Source organism: Ischnura elegans, chromosome 3 (assembly GCF_921293095.1).
Source record: "Ischnura elegans chromosome 3, ioIscEleg1.1, whole genome shotgun sequence".
Classification (NCBI taxonomy): Eukaryota; Metazoa; Arthropoda; class Insecta; order Odonata; family Coenagrionidae; genus Ischnura; species Ischnura elegans.
Genome location: NC_060248.1, coordinates 73,939,425 through 73,958,817, shown reverse-complemented (window position 1 = coordinate 73,958,817; position 19,393 = coordinate 73,939,425). Strand labels below are relative to the sequence as shown.

The window sequence follows — 19,393 nt, the reverse complement described above, 5'->3', positions numbered from 1 at the left end:
ATAAATATTATTGACGACGATAAATTTGAAATAAACGGTAATCATAACCATAAGTCCGATAATCTTAGAGCGGAGGGAAGTCAGCAATCGTATGATTGGAAATTAAGTACCACGGAGATGGGTTAAATTGACATAAAAAGGGGAAAGAGCTAGGAGAAAATTAAAACCTTGATGAATAAAGCATGGAAGGAAATATTAAAAATAAATAGTAGGAATAAATGAACATAAGTTAAAAGCTGCCACTGAGAAATAGTATTACCAATCAAGGGTATATAAAAGCGATTTTTATATGAATAAGCATGTATACTTTTGCTAGTGTGCGTAATATTTCTATGACCGTGCGGTGTCCATGTGGCGGTCCTCTTGCATGCTGCATGTTGGTGATTTGTCACCCCCTGCCAAACACGTGGCTCTATGTAGATGTAGATAAGGGAGTGAGAGGCCCAGCCTCTCCCCGAAATGAGGAAAATATCATGTCTATGCTATCTATCGCCTGCCGCTTTGAACTACAGCAGTACTTTCCACTAATATCAACTATCACTTTCATATTTTCTATAATCTTTTAAATATTATATACATATTTCATATATTATATCATTGGGTGTCCTAAATTAAAATGATTAAGTTGGACATTACTACACTCAGTAATGTACGGCGAGTATTTTCAATCTAGCAATCTGGATTTCAACTCTTTACCATTCATCAAGGTCAAGGAGTTACCTAATCTAATCTTCCACTTATTATTACTGCCCCCAAAGATTCAATCTTTACCAAGACGAAATTAATAGCACCACTTTTCGGGGGAAACATTAAAATATGGGAAACCGGGGGATGATATCGTGGACCGACAAAGTTGAGGTGGAACTTTCACAGTCGGAATGACGCCAACGATAAAAAAAAACCGAACGGTAGGGGTGTGGAATCAGGGGAAGTAGATGCGGTCGAGGCGAAGGCAGTGGACAATGATTTATTAGAGGCACGAACAGATGCCATCCCAAAAATCTTCATCGCCCGCGAGTTATGAAGGCTCATAAAGCCCTTGTTGAGCACCAGAGGGCCGTTGCACGCATCAATAATTCCAAGACATTGGCAAAAAAAGCAGAAAGGGTGGAGAGGATAAAAACAGGGGTAGGCTTCCATGATTCGTTGGAGGGTGGGAGATGAGAGTGAAAAAGAGATGATTAAAAATGGGGCTAGGGGTGTGATGATGGACACTATCGGAGGCTGTCAAGGTGCGAACTTGAATGTTGACAAAGAGACTGGAATTGGGCTGAGAGTGGGGGTGCGCACGGGATTTTTAGGGCCTCATTTTTCATGTTTTCTCACACTCCATCTCTCCCACTACCCCTAAAACCAAGCCATTTTAGTGCCAGCCGAGTTTGATGGTTTTGAAAAATCAATTCGCAACCGAGTGTGGATGATATATCCCTGAAAACAACGGTGACTGAGAAGGGTGTGCTCAGTAGAAAAAATACAACCATTTCACTTAAAGTGCATAAAAAGTGGTTATTATCCTTCATTGCGGAAAAAATATTTAACTGAACGAGGTCAAAAAATTCAAAGCTCTCTGCTACATATATCTTCATGCATACGGGAAATATTTGCCTTGCATACCAAAGAATGACAAAAGGAGCAAGGAATATTATATTTTCTTGAGAAGTAGGATTGGGGCCGCTAACCTTACCCAAAACCTTTTTAAACTGACTGTACATCTTGCTTTCAAATCCCACTTATTTCACCCAGAATTACCTATAAAACAGTTTTATCACCTTGATTTGTATCGCAAGATGACCAAGTGAAGAATTAAATAAGAATATCACAACTTCGCAGACATTTGGAAGCCTTCATGCTTACATACCTTTACATTTTAAATACTATTCCTTCGTATCAATTATGAAAATAAAAATTATTTAATGCTTCCACATTCAAAACAAATATATCATTTAGTTTCACGATAAAAAGTATTACAAGCGAAATTTATTCATCCAACCAATTTTACGTTAAGGGGCATCAATTACCAGAGTCCAGAAAAAATTAGCGTGTCTCCTACAATGCAAGTTCGAAAAGTTCCATTTTTTAATATGAAGGGCTAGTCGCATATATGCACAGCAGTCCACACCATATTGTGCGGTGTAGTCCCCAAATTTCCTCGCAAGTGAAAGATGCCTCGAAGAATCCCGGTCAAAGCGAGAGATTTTTTCTCTGTGTTATGTTCGCACAATTTTTCCGATTTTGTATTAAAAGCATCATTAGGCAATTAGAAAATTTTAAAACATTTCCCTCACTTCGCACAGATTATAGGTCTATCACAAATTATTCGATACTTTCATCATTTACATCTTCTAATGGAATTCAACCTCTAGTTATAAAAATACTAAAAAATTGTGAACATCTCTCCAATAAATATTAAGGCACATTTTTGTATTTACTTTTGGCAGAAGAGCACTGCACATAATTTCAACTCATTCAAACTATCGCTGCATTTCAGGGCTTAAAAATCCAGTGGAATAGTACATTATTCTGGAGAAGTAATACAAAGCTATACGGTGCAAACAATCCTAGTCTTTGCAAGAGTCACTAAGGAAAAAGTATCTCAAAGTATTTGGAGAATTCCATTGCAATTGACTTGTTTAAAAAAAGTAACTTTGCAATTAATGGCTTAGGAAATTCATTATGACATCTATCAGTTACCACTCTCATAAGGATCGGGAAACTGCTAACAAATAGAGACCGCTTCTCATACTCTACTTATTCCAGTATATGCTAATGGAACTCCGAAATATGCATTTACATACCTACAGAAAATTATAATGCTAATCTTACATTTTACTTATAGCATATGGAAAGGAAAAATATTTTTTGGATAAAATTAAACTTACTGGTTGAATAACTATCAGGAGACGTTCGCCAAGTAGATTTAAGGTAAATTACTGGATTACCGGAACAACAAACTTCGTCGAAAGTCACAGTTGAAAAATCTCTGGAGCAGAAGCCAGGGCACTTTCCAATTACGAGATCCTGTGGAAGGGGAAAAAATATTTCTAGATGGGAAGGAAACATGCAAAAAAAGGATTTCCTCAGAGAAGTTAATATTTCCATTAAAAATGCCTAGATCACACATGTTCATTTTAATTTTCAGAGAAAATATTTAATTTTATTTGCCACTTAATTAATTTCTGTGAAGCTTATGTACAGCTATAGTTGTGACCAAATATCGTTAATTACCTGGCCGCAATAATGTTTAAGGGAAATTCAATCATATTAGAGGCACGTACGGGGAAAAATATTAAGACATCAGCAAAAGTATAGTACATGGCCTATTAACTTAAACACACTTCCCTCATTATTTTCAACATATAAGCATATGAATAACTTAAAATTAAGGGTTCAAAATTTTCCTTCATCACATTTTTCACCAGTTTGGACCACAGGAGCCAGTTTGATTCATAATTATGTAAGTGGCATGATATTTACGGATGAAAAGAAAACATTAATTGGGGCTGTAACAAATTAAAAGGGATAAAGATAAAAAATAATTAAGCATACGCAGCTTAAGTGTACCACGTGATAAGAAGAAAATTGCATACATTTTTCACATACGAATCAAAGGAGCAAATAAGTGTGGCTAAATAATGGTCCTAGAGAAGTTGTCCGTATGCGCTATTATGAGAAAGGGAAATTTTACAGTTTATTTTATTGACGACTGGAACTATCATAGAAAATTGTGCAATATATTAACCCTCTAAAAAATTCAACACGCACTGAACATAATGTATGCTTGAGAAAATACGCATATATTTCAATGAGCAGTGAAAGGGGACCGTCGAAATTCGAACGGAAAACAGTAAAGAAGGAAGAAAAAGAACTGGAAATAGGAATATCGGCGTGCAAAAACACGCGATGAAGAGCGGTGAGCGAGATGCATAAATTCGGTGAATGGAGTCGATGGAGTCAAGCTGGCGGAGCTGAAATGCCGATGGCACACAAAGTTAACATACCTTGTAAGTTAAATAAAGGAAGGCAGAGAAGCAAGTTTCCTTTATTGCTGTTGCATTGCAACTGTGATGAATATTAATAGAATTCGAATTCCGTCAACACATCCAATTTTTATTCTTTTGTGAGCCGCATATTTAAAAATATCACTGAGAAATAATGAATTCATTAACTTGTTCCTATTTGAAATATTTAATTATTTTCAATAAGGTGGTAAACCCGACAACGCCCGTCGTCACCTATACGTGTCACAGTTTGTGAACACATCAAATACAACAGGGTAAACTTAGAGACACGGCATATCTTTTTAATATTTCTTAGTCTCTTTCTGAGATACATAATGGAATGTCATGTTGCTTCGGCGACAGAGAAGTCTTCAGCACGCCTGTGAATAGAAGACAGTGAGGTAGCGTGCATGGGACTGAGCATGGGAACTGAACTGAACAACAGCCCAAGTGATGTAGATGATGTGTATAAACGTAGCATCGAAAATTGTGTACTGTTTCAACCCTCTCAATAATTCAGTACGTTTTGACGTAGAGGAAAAAGCGTATGCATGAGAACATACGCATATATTTCCATGAGCAGTGAAAGGGAACCGTCCAAACTCGAACGGGAAACGGTAAAGAAGGAAGGAAAAGAACTGGAAATGGGAATATCGGCTCGCAAAAATACGCGGGGAAGAGCGAAATGTAGAAAGTCGATGGATGTGAGTCGGGCTGGTGGAGTTGAGATGGCGATGGTGGATAAGCGGGGTCTTTCTCGCCCTAAATCGCCTCGGAATGGATACGACCGCCGCCGCAACGTCGAGGTAACCGCCCTCCCCGGTCGAAAGGGAACGGAGTGAGTGGGTGGGTGGTGCCAAAGCTCATCCAGGCAATTGGATTGATGCATCGCTCTCGATAAGGGTGGATTTACATCTGACACGGAACGAGACGAGCGCTCAAAGTTTAAGACTACATTTTCCGATAAAGTTTTCCACCCCTGTGAGGACGTTATCCACGAAATACGACGAAAACTGCGTCGCAGATAGGAAGTTTCTATACAAACTAAAGGGTCGTAAAAACTTTTGAATTTTTTTAGGATTCCTTACGTATCACCGACGAACAAGAATGAAATTCGGAGGGAACTAAATATATCCTAATGCTGCGGTGTAAAAATTTGGAGAGTAATACGACCAAAAGATTTTTTTCTCCAGAAATTACCACAATAGAATAAAAAAGCAAAAAAAGGAGAAAAAATAAATAATTCACATAACTATAACAGCTAATATTATTTAATAATTTCAAATAATGTAATTATTGCCAGGGCCTGTCTCATACATTTAAAGGAAAGATATTGCTAACTATCAAAATTATTACGAATATAATATCATAGAGCGAAGAAAACATGTTTCCAATTTAGGACTACTCATAAAACATACTTCAGCCATTTGTTCAGTCTAAAATATACTCGAGCCACCTGATTGGTTAGAACTAATATAAAGTTTTTCAAAAAGGAAGCATAATTTAAATTCTCATGTGCATAGTCATTCGATAAAGAATTTACAGATTTACAACCCGGTTGATATCGTGCCCATGAGTTTCACTACAGCGGTAGATACGTCTGCAAAATAGGATTAAATATGACCCAAGATGATGCGAGTTAAAAAGCATGGGATTGCTAAACAGGCAGGGAGAAATTTTATTATTCACCCACTCTCAGCTGAATTACGGACTCAGCCGTGGAGCGAGCGATTTAACTGCATTACGTTGAACTTGCCTCAAAACCTAATTGACCTCCACGCCCAAAACCTTAGCTCGGGTACTCCATCACCCCTAAAAGGTTTAACAGAGCGCTCCGTGCACAGAGAAGGGTGGATATGATGTTCAAAAGGCTCCTTCGGGTCGCGGAATAAAAACGCTGGTAGAGGCAAGAATTCGGGCAAAGGAGAGTAGAAAAAGAATTATGGCCGGGGAGAAAGATGGGGTTTATATACATGCGAAGGTGAAAAGTTGAATTTACATTTCGACTCAAGGGAAAGGTGAAATGGAGTTGAACGTGTGAAGAATCTCCGAGATAGGCCCACTAGGATTCTACGCATGTATAAAAGAAGATTCGTATTCTTTTCTGTTCCCTTGGACACGATAGGTGGCAAGGCGAAGTCATACATTAACATGCGTATGTGGGAGCCGGAAAGGGAATACTTTTTTCTAGATAATATATTTAACACGCATGGATAAAATTTGAAGATACAACGCTAGAGGCGAGGAGGTAGAGTCCTTGCCTGCGAAATTGAAGTTAGTGGGTTCGATTCCCGCCTGGGTAGGTACTCCTAACCTGAGCATGGATGTTTGGCTGTAAAGCTGTAAAGGCCAAATAGAGCTGTTTTCCGGGTGACGTTTGTAAGTTTAAAAATATCACACAAAATATAATTAGAACAATAGCGAGCGGAAGGGATTTGGAAAAATAGGTAAATATTCGAACACACGAAAACTTTAACTTTACAAAATACTAATGAGACATTTCACCAAATAATTTTCCAAAGCTAGGAAAAGGTTTGAAGGACTGCAGTGAAACTGCGCTAAGAGTACCACATGCGACGATAGCTATTCATCATTTCGCTTAGTCTTTAATTACCCCTAATCTCCGGCGATAACTCTTTTATCGCGTTAGCATTAGGAATGGAGAGATAAAATTAACGTTCAAGGAGGAAGTCGGGCATTATAGATCGAAAATAAGGTTTTGCACCTATTGCAGTGAATGGAAGACCGTAGTTTCACAGAACATAAAGGAGAAAGTGTATCTCGAGTGGATGGCTCTTGCTTTTACACTCGCTATTATCATTGCTAAGGAGACTGCATAGAGGAGGCCCAATTCCATCACAAAGAAGGCTGATTCAGGTTGCCAATTCGGTCGCATTTTAATCGATTTTCAAAAATGTCCCCATGGTGATGAGTGCAATGAGATCCACTTTTTTTCCAATGTTTTGCAGTATATGTTAGTAATAACGAGGAATAGCATTGATATTTTATGAATTTTATAGATCACGCCATCATACATATTAATTTTTTGTTAAACCCCTAATCATACCTTGTTTCACCGTGAACCTCGGATCACTTTGTCCGTCAGCGACGCGAGTGGCGACTTTTGTGAACCTATTTAATGCTCGGTGGTTGACAACGACATTTTGAGGCCGACCTGAGGATCTGCTTTCGTAAAATTCGTATTATCGCCATTGAATTGCGGCGAGGGGATGCATAGGGGATGGAAAGTTTTTCCAAGAGGCTTGCGCGAGTGTTTTGTCGCGAGCTCAGGGGCAGGGAAAAGGGAAAAACGTGCGAGCCAGAAGATCTGCGTCCGTGGGACCCCACGCACAATACGTGTCTGGGCCGAGGTGCGTCGGCACGGAGCCGTACGTGGTCGCCCCTCTCTCCGCGTCCGCAGCGAGAGCGTGTGTGCCGACGGGGAACCGCAGGAAACGGAGGGAAAGAGAACTTGAGAGACTCAGTACGATTCGGCGAGAAAGGAGAAGCAGGCCTCTAAAAGAATGCGCGGACTTGCCCCGGAAAAATAAAATAAAGCTGCCCTTGCTTCAAGAGCGAACGTCGACCTCTCTCTCTTCAATAGAAAATATGGCCGAAAGGAAAAAATATATAGAAAGGGTTTAGGTTTTTTTTCCACTATACTTTACCAACCCTACCTTCCGGTCGCACCCAAAAGATATAGGCCTACCCTTTGAAAAGGAGAGAGCACCTGCGGAGACTTTGAGATTTAAGTGGTGTCAAAAGAGAAGGCGTTATTCGGAGAATAAGAAAAGGACTTCTTAAATTTATGCCATTCCTTCGAGAGCACCGAACCATTTACTACATCGTTCGCACTCGGGTCCCCACGTTCCTCTTAACCATTTCCTCAGTCCGTCCACTGTTCTATACTACTATACCCTGCCAATCTACGAATATCTACAGCGCCAAAATATACAGCATCTGGAAAAACTGGGGATATCACACCAGTTTGACGACAATTTATTTCAAAACTTTCAAATAAAGAGGTGTTGAATGATAATCGATATAGAAAAATGTACTTTGGAGTCTTTAGAATTATTTTGGTCCAATGTCTGTTAGCGTATATGAAAATGAAGATAGTAGTGACCTCGAAATGTTTAAAAGCTAAAATTCGGGTAGTTTAATTTTCGAATAAATTAACTTTTTTCTGAATCACTTACAAGAAAGATAAGCGAGTTTATCAAAGTCATCTTCACGCGGGGCTGCCCATAGGTTACTGAAAAGGGACTTCGTGGGAGCTTTAGGTCCTGATTACTGTATATATTACTGTTACACACTATCTATACTGATAGCCATCCTATTTCTGGCCAAACAAAAGAGTGGAACGATCGGAGGTTGAAATGAATGACATGCATAAAAGTTAACATAATTGGGAAGCTAAATTATGAAAGGCAAGGGAATCTAGCTGCCTTTATTGTTGTTGGATTAACTGTGATGGATACTAATGAAATTCGTATTGTATCATCAAATTCGTTTTGTTTCTTTAGGGGTTCAACGATGCGGTCAGATTTATCTACTGAGTGACAGGGAGTTAATTGACAAGAATTTAATCTTTGACGGGTTATCCTTTCAATGCACACCCATTGCGAGTAAATAATTACGTTAACGTAAGCAGATTTTGTATGCCGACTAAATATCACTGTTACATCATTTGCCAACTACTCTAATTTACATTACTCAAGGCAGAAAAATGAAATCTTTACGAGAAGGGTTGGCAGCTGTGCATGAACTCTTCATTGCACATACAATTGAATATCCTTCGTTACAACTTTCGCGGGTACTTGTAATGCCAAATTGACGCGGCGACTTAGCCCAAAAGTTTTTATTTGACGTGAAAATTGAATATCATTATTTTTGCATCAATTTTTGGCGGAGAATGAGCCCAGAGTGAATCATGAAGAGTCGCGTTTGGAGTGTATGCATTCTACAAGGCGCATATTTTTTAATAAAAATAGCAATGAGAAATAATGCTTTCGTCATTTTGCTACTCTTTGAAATCATTATATTTAGTAGGGTGGTATAAAATAAATGCAGAGGTAACTGAAAAACTGCCCAGCTAATGCAAATACCATTATAATCATTCAAGTATCTTAAAAATTGGTGCACAAATTCAAAACAGCTTCTACGTACGATATTGAAGCATAAAATCAAATTTCCACCGAATGACACAATTTCAGGAGGAGCTTGCTCAATGACCTCATTCCGTCATAAACACGAGGCTGCAAGAATAACAGCTTCGCAGTGCACGAAAGCACTCCACTAAAGCATAATATCAGCATTCATCATTGGAATCCATCGATTCATCGGTTTTGCTTCGGAAAATTTACAGCAAAGTGCATGTGACTTAGCCCCAGTATTCTGCAAGACGGGCCGAATATTAGCTTACGCCGCAGAATCTAGATACAACCATGTTTTACTAGATTTACCTTGCATCAATAGATGGTTACTAATGCATCAGGAAAGAGAAATAATATTGATTAGTTTCATAATACACGCCTGGGGGTCTTGATAAATGAAAACATATTGGATGAAAATAGTCCTTATTCTACTAGCATCACACCAAAAAGCAATAATAAAATAATTTTAGGACGTTGACATGAAGCTTATTACACTATATAAGGCCATAGGTTTTAAAATGCCAAAAAATTGCGATTTTATTGTTTGTTATTGTAGTGTATGTGTTGGTTCCTTAAATCAATTTAAACACTGTCAAGAATGCGGAATTTACCCAGATATATCATTCTCAACAAAAAATACTATCTCGAATTCAATATTTTTAAGCAACTCACGAATTAGCCTTAAAAACCTTTTCGATACTTTTATTACTATTTACGAGTGGAAATAGCACATTCCTATTTAAATTTCGGAACAACTGAAAAATTATATTAAAAAATTATGATTTTTTAGCTGTCGAGTTTAATGGGGATTTAAAAAAATTGAAACCATTATTTTCAGTAAGGTGGTATGTCGATAATTTTATTTAGCTACAGTGCACGGAAGCATTCCAGTAAAGCATAATATCAGCATTCATCGTAGGAATCCCTTGATTTATGGGTTTTGCTTCGGAAAATTTACAGCAAAGTGCAACTGTGGTGGACGAAAGAGTCTCTAACGTGCATTTTTAAGTGGCGTCCTTGCATTAAAGTCCGTTTAACATCGTAAAATAATACGCAAATACGCTAAATGTATCTCAGCACATTCACAATTATTTGTGTAATTAGAGACCTTTTCATGCCAAGAAGAGGAAGAATTTTACTTTAGGATCTTCGAAATTGTAACAAAAGAGCGCCACATATAAATTCATTAAAAGGCGAGAGTTTAACTTGAGCCCTATCTACACGATCTTCTATACTCCATGAAACTCGAATAAAATAGGTTGAACATGGTGTGTCCCTTCAGCAAAAGAAAAGTAGGTATTCCACTGCATATTCTAGTGAAAGACGAGTAGTAGTCAGCAGTGAGTCAAAAGGCAAAATTATGCCAAATAACGCAATAATGCTCTAATTTTCTCACCCGTACCTTTAAAGTCTAATATGACAGGCTGACTGGCTATTACTGAAATGAAGTGAGAAACAAATAAACAAAACAATGCCTCTCTTAATCACCTCTTTTTACTGTATATAGTTATGACAATAAATGATGACCAACGTGGGCGGGAAAGAAATTACCATCAGCAGAGAGATTAGAGTATAAACTTTCGAAAACATTCGCCAAATTAAATACACAGGACTTTTAACCCATTTTTGCCTCTAAACAACATCAAAAATGTATAAATTTTCAGCTCGATTCAGGGAAAATCTAAACTTCGCATTATTTTGTGGTGTAAATTTGAATGACGAAATATTTATCTACCACGGTAATAATGATTGAACGCAAAATTTTTCAAGTTTACGAAATGAGATATCTTAAAATTTGATTTCTCCCAGAAGCAGCTCTGGATTATACAGAGTTGTTAGTAAACAATGCAAATTTTCGCATTCGTTTAAATTCTCACATTTACGAAGGAGAAGCCACCAGGTGATATGACAATATTTGACGAAGAGCGACGCAGAACATCGGCGGCGATGATGACACAAGAGTCGCGAGGATCGGATATATACAGTGGGAACAAGTGGGAGTAGAATAGACGTCACGTTGAAAGGGGACGAGTGGCGGCGATGGAATTGCAAAGTCTGAAGCATTGAGTGTGGTGGAAAGCGAGGGCACCCTGCATATAAAATTCGCCATTAAATCGGGTTTAATTACCTCGTCACGTGCGAACGTTTTTAGTGCAGAGATAACCTACGCCCTCCGAGCGGATAGAACGCGAGAGATGGCTCGTAAAGAAGGGACAGAAAAAAGAGCACAATTGTACGTTCGCGGGGATGTCTGCCACGCTTGAAAAACTCCCTCGTCTGCCCCTTCGTGCTGCATACTGTTATGGCAGCCACGACGCTTCGTCGGCAAGAGCGATATTCAGACGTTTCTTCGCAGAACTGACGGCCATTTTTTAGTACCCATTCGTAAAAGAAATTAAGGTAGATGTTGACGATAGATTCCAACCTGTAGGAAAAATACATCTCCAAAAAAAATATGTAATTTATAATTTCCCATTTTGACAAAGGCCATTTTTTCCACTATTTTTTCTTGGTTCGCACCAAGTATTTTGTATTGAGATTTGATTTCAATTAATTTTTTTCCTCATTTATTTTCAAGAGCCATTCTTGAAAGAAATTAAGGTGGAAGTTAACGATAGATTCGAATCTGCTGGATTAACATATCTCTAAAAACACTAAATTAAATTTGAGTTACCCTTTTTGATAAAGGCCAGTTTTTATCCTATTGATCCTTGTTTTATTGTTGAGATTCTGAAATAAATCTGTTATGTATCTGATACTTTCAAATAAATTCCGTGCACCAAAGTACGTGGGACGCCGAAAAAATAATACCCTAGTAAATATTTACCTATTAGAGTAGCAACCTTCGATATGCAGAAAAATTTCGCCAAATTAAATGGTAAAAGATGTTAAACAATGCACTTTTTTTACTCTCATTTATATTCATCTTCTTACGAAGGAGAAGCGACCTGACGATATACATGCACGATTTGGCGAAAAGCGGCGCATGTACTTTGCGCGGATATGAGTCTTTTAGGGATAAAAATCTAATGAAGTAATTTTGAATGGCCGATGACGCTTGGTTTTTACGCATGGGTAAAGAAATTTAGGTGGACATTGACGATGGATCCGAACCTACTGAAACAATATATCTCTAAAAAAGTCATGTAAATTTGAATTTTCTATTTTGACAGGGGCCAGTTTTTCCACTCTTTTTTCTTGTTTTACACGCGAGATTCTGAAATCAATTTATTATAAATATGAAAGAAAAGGAATAGCTTATGATCCTGATTCATTCACCACGACCTAATGAGAGATGAATCATTGCTAAATGGCTTGCAGTTGCGATAGCTCTTGCGCCTATCTGGTGATAAAGAAGTTAATGAGCAATAGAAATGACCCCACCAACTTTAAAGTGGGGGATAAAAATACCGTCATTTTGCTCTTTATTCAGCACATGGAGAATATACGTAGTTTTAAAAAAACAAATAGTCTAAAATATGGAAAAAAAAGGGATAAATTAAAGCAAAAATAGCTTATTTCGGCTTCAGATGGGAGTTTTTTTTCTCTCAGAGAAAACGGTTCCTCATTCTATCATGGTACGAGTCCTCGTGGCTTCGTTTTACGGCAGAATAGAAATTGCTCCAGCAAAATTTACGCCAAAAATTCATTACCCCAGTAAGGACGGACGCTTGCCAATACCTTCTAATACATCACGATGAAACCGTCTGTAAACATTGCGCGAATATGGGTCATTGAGGTATCAAAATCTAATGAAGCAATTTTTAAATGGCCGATGACGCTTGGTCTTTACTCATGGGCAAATACCACGGCGGCAGCACAGACGGGAGATGTAAACGCACAAAAACGTGCGAGATTATGAGGCAATAAAAGAGTCTTTATCGGTTACTGTGAAAGCAGTAAGTGCTGCCGTTCGAGGAAATTTAGGTCTGTGCAGCCTTAACATTGGAATTACCAGCTATGTCTCCGGGATATGCCAGCGGCTGCTTCACTCCTCCCATCGGAACCTCTCATTTCAAGGTCTTTTACGACGCAATTCAGGAAACGAGTAATTCAACTTTTCAACTTAACTTCAATTTCCTATAAAATACAATACAAAATTCGTGTTAAAATACTACATCAAACATTTTTTCCTTATCTTTTCGCGAAGATTTGAACAGCCTCATTAGCCCATTGAATTCAAGCTGCGAGAAAGTAATTGTCAAAGTTTTGAGAGTTTTTGTAGAATAAGTTTCGTACGTGATTTAAAAAATTGATGAAGTAGATTACGATTGAAGACATGTAGAGATATTGCATTTGCTGACGCAGAGTGAAAGAAAGGCGCATAAAAACTCCATGAATAAGATGTAACTCAAAAGACAAGAGGCACTAAGCCAAAAAATATAATTTAAAAATACGAATACAGCCTTTTTTGACAGACAAGAATAGCAAGTTTTCCTTTTTAATGGCACTATCGATTTAACTACTTTTATACTACGGTATAAAATGAAAGATGAGTTATCGTTATATTTCAATCACACTTAATAGCAGTTAATTAATATGAGTACCTGTTTTGTATTATCCATGTTGTTCTTCAACAAATATATAAATTATTCCTCATTTTTATACATAAATTTTAAGAATTATGGTAAAATTAAAGTTTGAAATTTCAAGCGGCAACATTTTAAATAGTTTAAAAATAAAAATAAATGTAACATCAACCCATTATAGGCATATATCTTCTTAAATATTTGCTAAGTGCGTCAAGGAATCAAAATGAAATATTCAATCGATATATTTAATAATTTTTAAACAGAAAACTTATTAAACTCCCAATGACGAAAATTCATACAAAAGAGCTAAATATTCTAAAGGTCGATCATTAAGTTTTTTAATCGTTAGGTGTTTTTTCTACAACCTTTACCCTAGATTCTTCGAACGACGAGCTACCGTCTGAGACTTAAGGTCTGCAGTCACCAGGGTGCGAGCCGTCGCTGAACCGAAACCTGGGAGAAGTGCCTTTGGAAGACAATGGTGCATACCAATCGAGTCTTTACCCTTTTATTCCTTCGCCTAACCCCATTGAGCTCCAATTTGGGGATTTCTAGACGAAGGGAAGGGGCGCAACAAGAAAGAATCCATTATTGGCAGGAAATAGAGACAATGAAAGTATCTGTGCTTGGAGCACGATCCTCTGCATTCTAGAATCCGCCGCCGCCGCTACTCGGCTATCAACTTGGAATATCGAATGTCACCCTTTTAAATTACCTCTCAAGGAGCAATTAGGAAGTGAGCTTAGAATTTTAAAGAGAATTCGAACTAAGCAACGAGAATTGGGAGATTTAGCGGCGAATACTGGAGAGGGAGCTTTTCAAGTTGACTTTTCATTGACTTCAAACCCTTTCTAAGCTTTGAGTCTTTCAGATGAAATATGGCCTCATGGAAATAAAATGTTAAACAAATAGTTTGACAAATTAGGCGCAAACCACAGTCTTTTTCAATAAGTTGAACTTTTACATTACGCAGGAGAGGCGAATTGCCTCCAGTACCGAATTAAAATAGCAAATGCACTCGAATCTGATGAAATGCATTATGAGGTGCATTGTACCCTTCCCACGATTTTGAATGGAAAACTATTCAATTCTGAGAAATTTAGAAAATATAGGAAAAAATCACTCTGCACAATTTGTCACGCATCGGGTATTTTTGAAAACCGATTAAAAAGCGACGGCATTGACAAAAGAAGTAAATCTTCTATGGGACGGGATGAAGCATCCCTTATGCACTGCCCTAAATTGGGATCATGGACGAGATATTAATGTTGAATTAAAAAAGCATGAAATTTATTAGAATTATCCAAATATTAATTTTATCTAGAATTTTATGCCCCTTTCGAATGAGTTTCCTGGTATTCGAACGAAAAACCCAATCTATGGAAACTGTGTCTTTCAAAAAATAAGTTACATCCTACAGGTTATTGCGAGTAAGATATTTTTTAATGCAATCGTGGAAAGGCGTATAGAATTCCAGCACAATCCTACTCCTTGCAAAGGGACCGAGAGGTAAACAGATTAACGTTCCATCTAACAGATGGAGCAGCTGAAAGGCTCTCCAACAAAGCACCCACATAAGGATCGGTATTCCGCCCGAAAATTTCTCGCAACGCCTCCAAAGGCGACGTAGCTGCAGGAAGCAATTGAGAAAAGGGTGGGTGTCGGGTCAAGCTTTGTCTCCCGGGTACATTCGAGCAGCAGAGTACAGACTTCCACCGCCCCCTTCCATCACCTTCCTCTTCGCCGGGGACCTGTTCGATCTCCCGGAGCCGGTGACCAATGCGCTTTCGAGAAAAAAAAATAAATCGTCATCTTTCTTTTCAGCCCATTCACACCCCCATAATCCTTTCCTATCTATAATGTGTCCTCTCAGCCGTCGAGGAAATGCATTTCTCGTGTTCGTCAGGGAGAAAATAATCGAAATTCAAGCGAAAAAAAGGTCTGAAATATGGTTGAGAATGAGTGATGGACGCAAGAGGTGAAAGCAAAAAATAGCCCATTTTAAGTATATTTTTATGTAAAAACACAATGAGCATAAAGTGACGCTAAGGAAAAAAGATTCAACTATACTTCTAACATCTATGGTTATTGCACAAGGTATAGATCTAATTAAGAAAAGATATGCGTTGCATTTTCTAAATTTAATGATATTTAAAAGTAATTCATTTCCAGCATATTTTGACCAAGCAAACTGCTTACGCTCCATTTTTAATTTATCTTAACCCCGTGCAACCCCTAGTGAAGCTTATGTATACTTACGCCCAACTTCTAATACTGAAATAGGCCTGGAAGGTTACTCATCGGTATTAAGTTCACATAAATATTCACTAGATATTTATGAGCAGTTTCTAATATAGAGGCCGATGAAAATTTCACTTATAGTTTATTCATTTAGAGGTGAAACTCATATTTCAATTTAAATGTGAAAAAAGTCCATCCTTCAAACATTATATGCATTGTCCTGCGGCGCATTAGATCATGACAATCAACCAAAATTTAAAACAAACATCAAATGTAGATACTAATGTAGAGGTTAAGGAAAAATTGACTTATATTTCATTTACTTTTCGGGGAAGATTATACTTCAATTTAAATATCGAAAACATGCTGTTCTCCCAACATCATATTCATTACATTACCTGCTATGCATTAAAACATGACCACCAGCCAAAATTAATAACAAAAATCAAATGCCGATTCATATAAATTTAAATGATATGCGATAAGTTAAATAAGTTGCACCACACATTGCTCCACTTCATAAATTACTCTATATAACTTACATTTTAAGAGTATACGACAGTGGAAATTTTGGGCCCTACCCAGGGATGCCGACTTATAAAAAAATATTGGATTGGGGGTCTTGCAATGGGAAATTTTTATAAATAGTGAGTTTTGAAGTTTTTTTTTAGCATTTTAGAAGGGTCATATGATCAACATTAGAACCCTGAAAACTCGAAACTACGGGGAAAATCGACAAAACCTGACACATATTTCCCCCTTCACGATAAAGAGTTTTTGAGGGGGCTCGGACCCCCTCATGCCCGATGGAGTCGGCGCCCCTAACGAAAGTGCTGGCTCGTAAATAACAACCCTTGCTTCAGGGAGCATAATTTGTTTGACAACTCGGACATAATCCGAAAAAATCTTTGGTGGGGCCGAAAGTTTAGGTGATTTCGGCGGGATAAATTGAATTGAGGGGATAAAGGAGTGAGGAAGGGCGAAGGGAGCAAATTTATTTTGTGAAAACCGTCAAAGGAGGTGGGTTAAAGAGGGATGGAACGTAGGAGCAAGGCCGAAAACGGCGAAAGAGGGGTGGGTGGCAAGGAATTGTTGTGTGTGTGTTTGTGAGGTGACCAGGGAGCGCGTTTGCATGAAAGAGGGTTAGAGGGGACGTCCGACCTTATTGCCGTCCTATTTCTGAGCGCTTCGCGTAGACGCTGCGTGTATATACTAACACATGCACACGCCGAGGTTATTTTGGACAGTTGCGTGACATCCCCACTTCTTTTTTTCCACTTTATGTCCCATTTATAGTCCTCACCCAACCGACTACAACTACCACCCCCAAACACACTCGCTTTCTTTCCCTTTTTATTTCCAACAGCCTGCCTTCCTCTTTCCAGTGTCATGGTGGCGGAGACAATGACGTAGGAGAGGGAAGAGATTGGAGAGGCAAAGCGAAGGAGTAGAGCACCAGCCGCTCTTTTAACACTGTGCCAAGTGTACTCGAGAAGAGACATTGAGTATCCAAGTAGAAAAGATTAGAATTTCTTTAATCCGAGAAGTACATACTCCTAAAAAAATTGAATAATAGCGGCGATATATTTTGCGATGAAAATAACAAAGCATAATAACTTAATGGATATATTTACTACAACCGTAGAATGACATTAGGAAGGAAAGAGGGGCAAGGGATGGCCTCCAATGAGTTACATAGGACAGGTTATAAAGGATGTTAAAGAGAAGAAATACGTTACTATGAAAAGGATAGCGGATAGGAGTGAGGTATAGAGGCATATTTGAGGGCAGTGTCAGACCAATCTTAGGATTGTTGACTGATGACGCATACATTTATATAGAAACCAACATAGGTAATGGAGAACCCATATCGATACTCAAAAGCCCAGATAGGAAGCCAAATGCCCTGAAAATTATATGAATAACCTTACATTCGTCCGTGAAATCGAGTGCCCCTCCGGATATAAGGATCCGCGGCACTTTTTTCACCTTTTCACCTAGGCAACCATGTTGCATACACGGAGCTTATCGAATGTGAAGGGAAGCTTCCAAATATTTACAACGGGTCGAGAGACAGTAGCAAACTCGTTTGAGCCTTGATATACTCAGTCTGAGTATTTGAGGATACAGACGACTACATGGGTACTAGCATACTTGCCAGGTGTGCATACAAGAGTACTCGAATAATTTTCAGTGCATTTAGCTTTCTGTTTAGTTATCTGAGTATCGATATGGATTCTCGATTAACTACCTTGGTTTCAACGTAAATTTATGCATTAAGTTACTTTGCTTTTACTAATTTCAATGCTAAATATAACGCATCTATTATCCAACTGATTTTAGTATGTACTCCGCGGATTGAATGAATTCTTATCTTTTAATTTTGAGTATTCAAATCTGCTTTATTTGAAGCGGCACTAAGTTCAAAACACCGATGAGAGTTTCCGAGAATGCAGATGAATTTATTCCACTTGATGTGATCGATGACAATTACTCCACCCTTATGATGCATGGTTACTCGAATACCAGTTTTCAAGCACACTAGTAAAAATCCTACACAGTTCCTCGATGACGGAGACAGAGACTTGATTGGGAGGGGAGGGTGAGGCCGGGAGAAATAGTGAAGCACCAATAGCCCTCTGTTTATTTCTTTCTCGCACGGCGGAGATAAAAAAAATCGTCCCTCCCGCGCCAAAGTGTTCCAACTGCTATCCCTCTTACACAACCTCCCTCTCCTTCTCGCCGACAATGCATGCAACTCCCTTTCGGGTCCTGTATTCAAATTGAAGGTCGTACTCTGTTGAATTGCTCTCCGTCGAGAGAGAGAACACACAAGACACTTGGCGCGCTGCGTGATTCACCCTCTTTTCGAGCCACGCCGGCGGAGAGGAGGTGACATTCGGATTACAGTTGGGTCGACCCAGAGCAAGTGTATCTTTTCGCTCCCTTGCTCAATACGTGGAGCGCGGTTTAGAGCTCCTATTTCATGTCCCTCCGGCGGGGTTGTAAAATGTTTGAGAGCTGGTCACAGTGAGAATTTAGTACACTACACATATTCTGAACGAAGTTCTAATTCTCTCGCGGCAACAACAGGGTCTTATCCTTTCATTATTGCCACCAACACATACAGAAATGTCTTAAAAACATGTAATAAAGAGCATTTTCATCATGCCGGAATAATTGTGTTAACTTAAAAGAATCAAAAATTCTTCATGAGATCATACTCCTAGTGTTATACCAGGATTTTACTGTCATTAAATTAATATCAACACAAAAAGAAGTTAAGAAGTCAATCAGGAGTATGTATAGCCATAAATCATAGGGTTGGAATATATGATTAAATTTTATCGAGGAAAATAAAAGTAATATTCCTAATTCTTTAACATAATATCGCTCCGAATAAAGCATGAGTATATTATAATGAGAGAGAAAAGATTAATACACGGGATTGCGTGATAGTTTTACA

The 19,393-nt window shown here is 38.3% G+C and overlaps 1 protein-coding gene and 1 long non-coding RNA gene across 2 annotated transcripts in view; both read right to left on the bottom strand.

The window, feature by feature from the left end:
- Positions 1–19,393, bottom strand: part of LOC124156015 (Kv channel-interacting protein 4-like) — a 540,581-nt gene that overhangs the window by 279,757 nt on the left and 241,431 nt on the right. The gene's annotated exons all lie outside the window — the stretch shown is intronic.
- Positions 1–19,393, bottom strand: part of LOC124156016 — a 245,155-nt gene that overhangs the window by 127,405 nt on the left and 98,357 nt on the right. Inside the window, exon 2 of the long non-coding RNA XR_006864251.1 lies at positions 2,880–3,018. This is a non-coding gene — a long non-coding RNA (uncharacterized LOC124156016). The remainder of the gene's footprint in view (positions 1–2,879; positions 3,019–19,393) is intronic.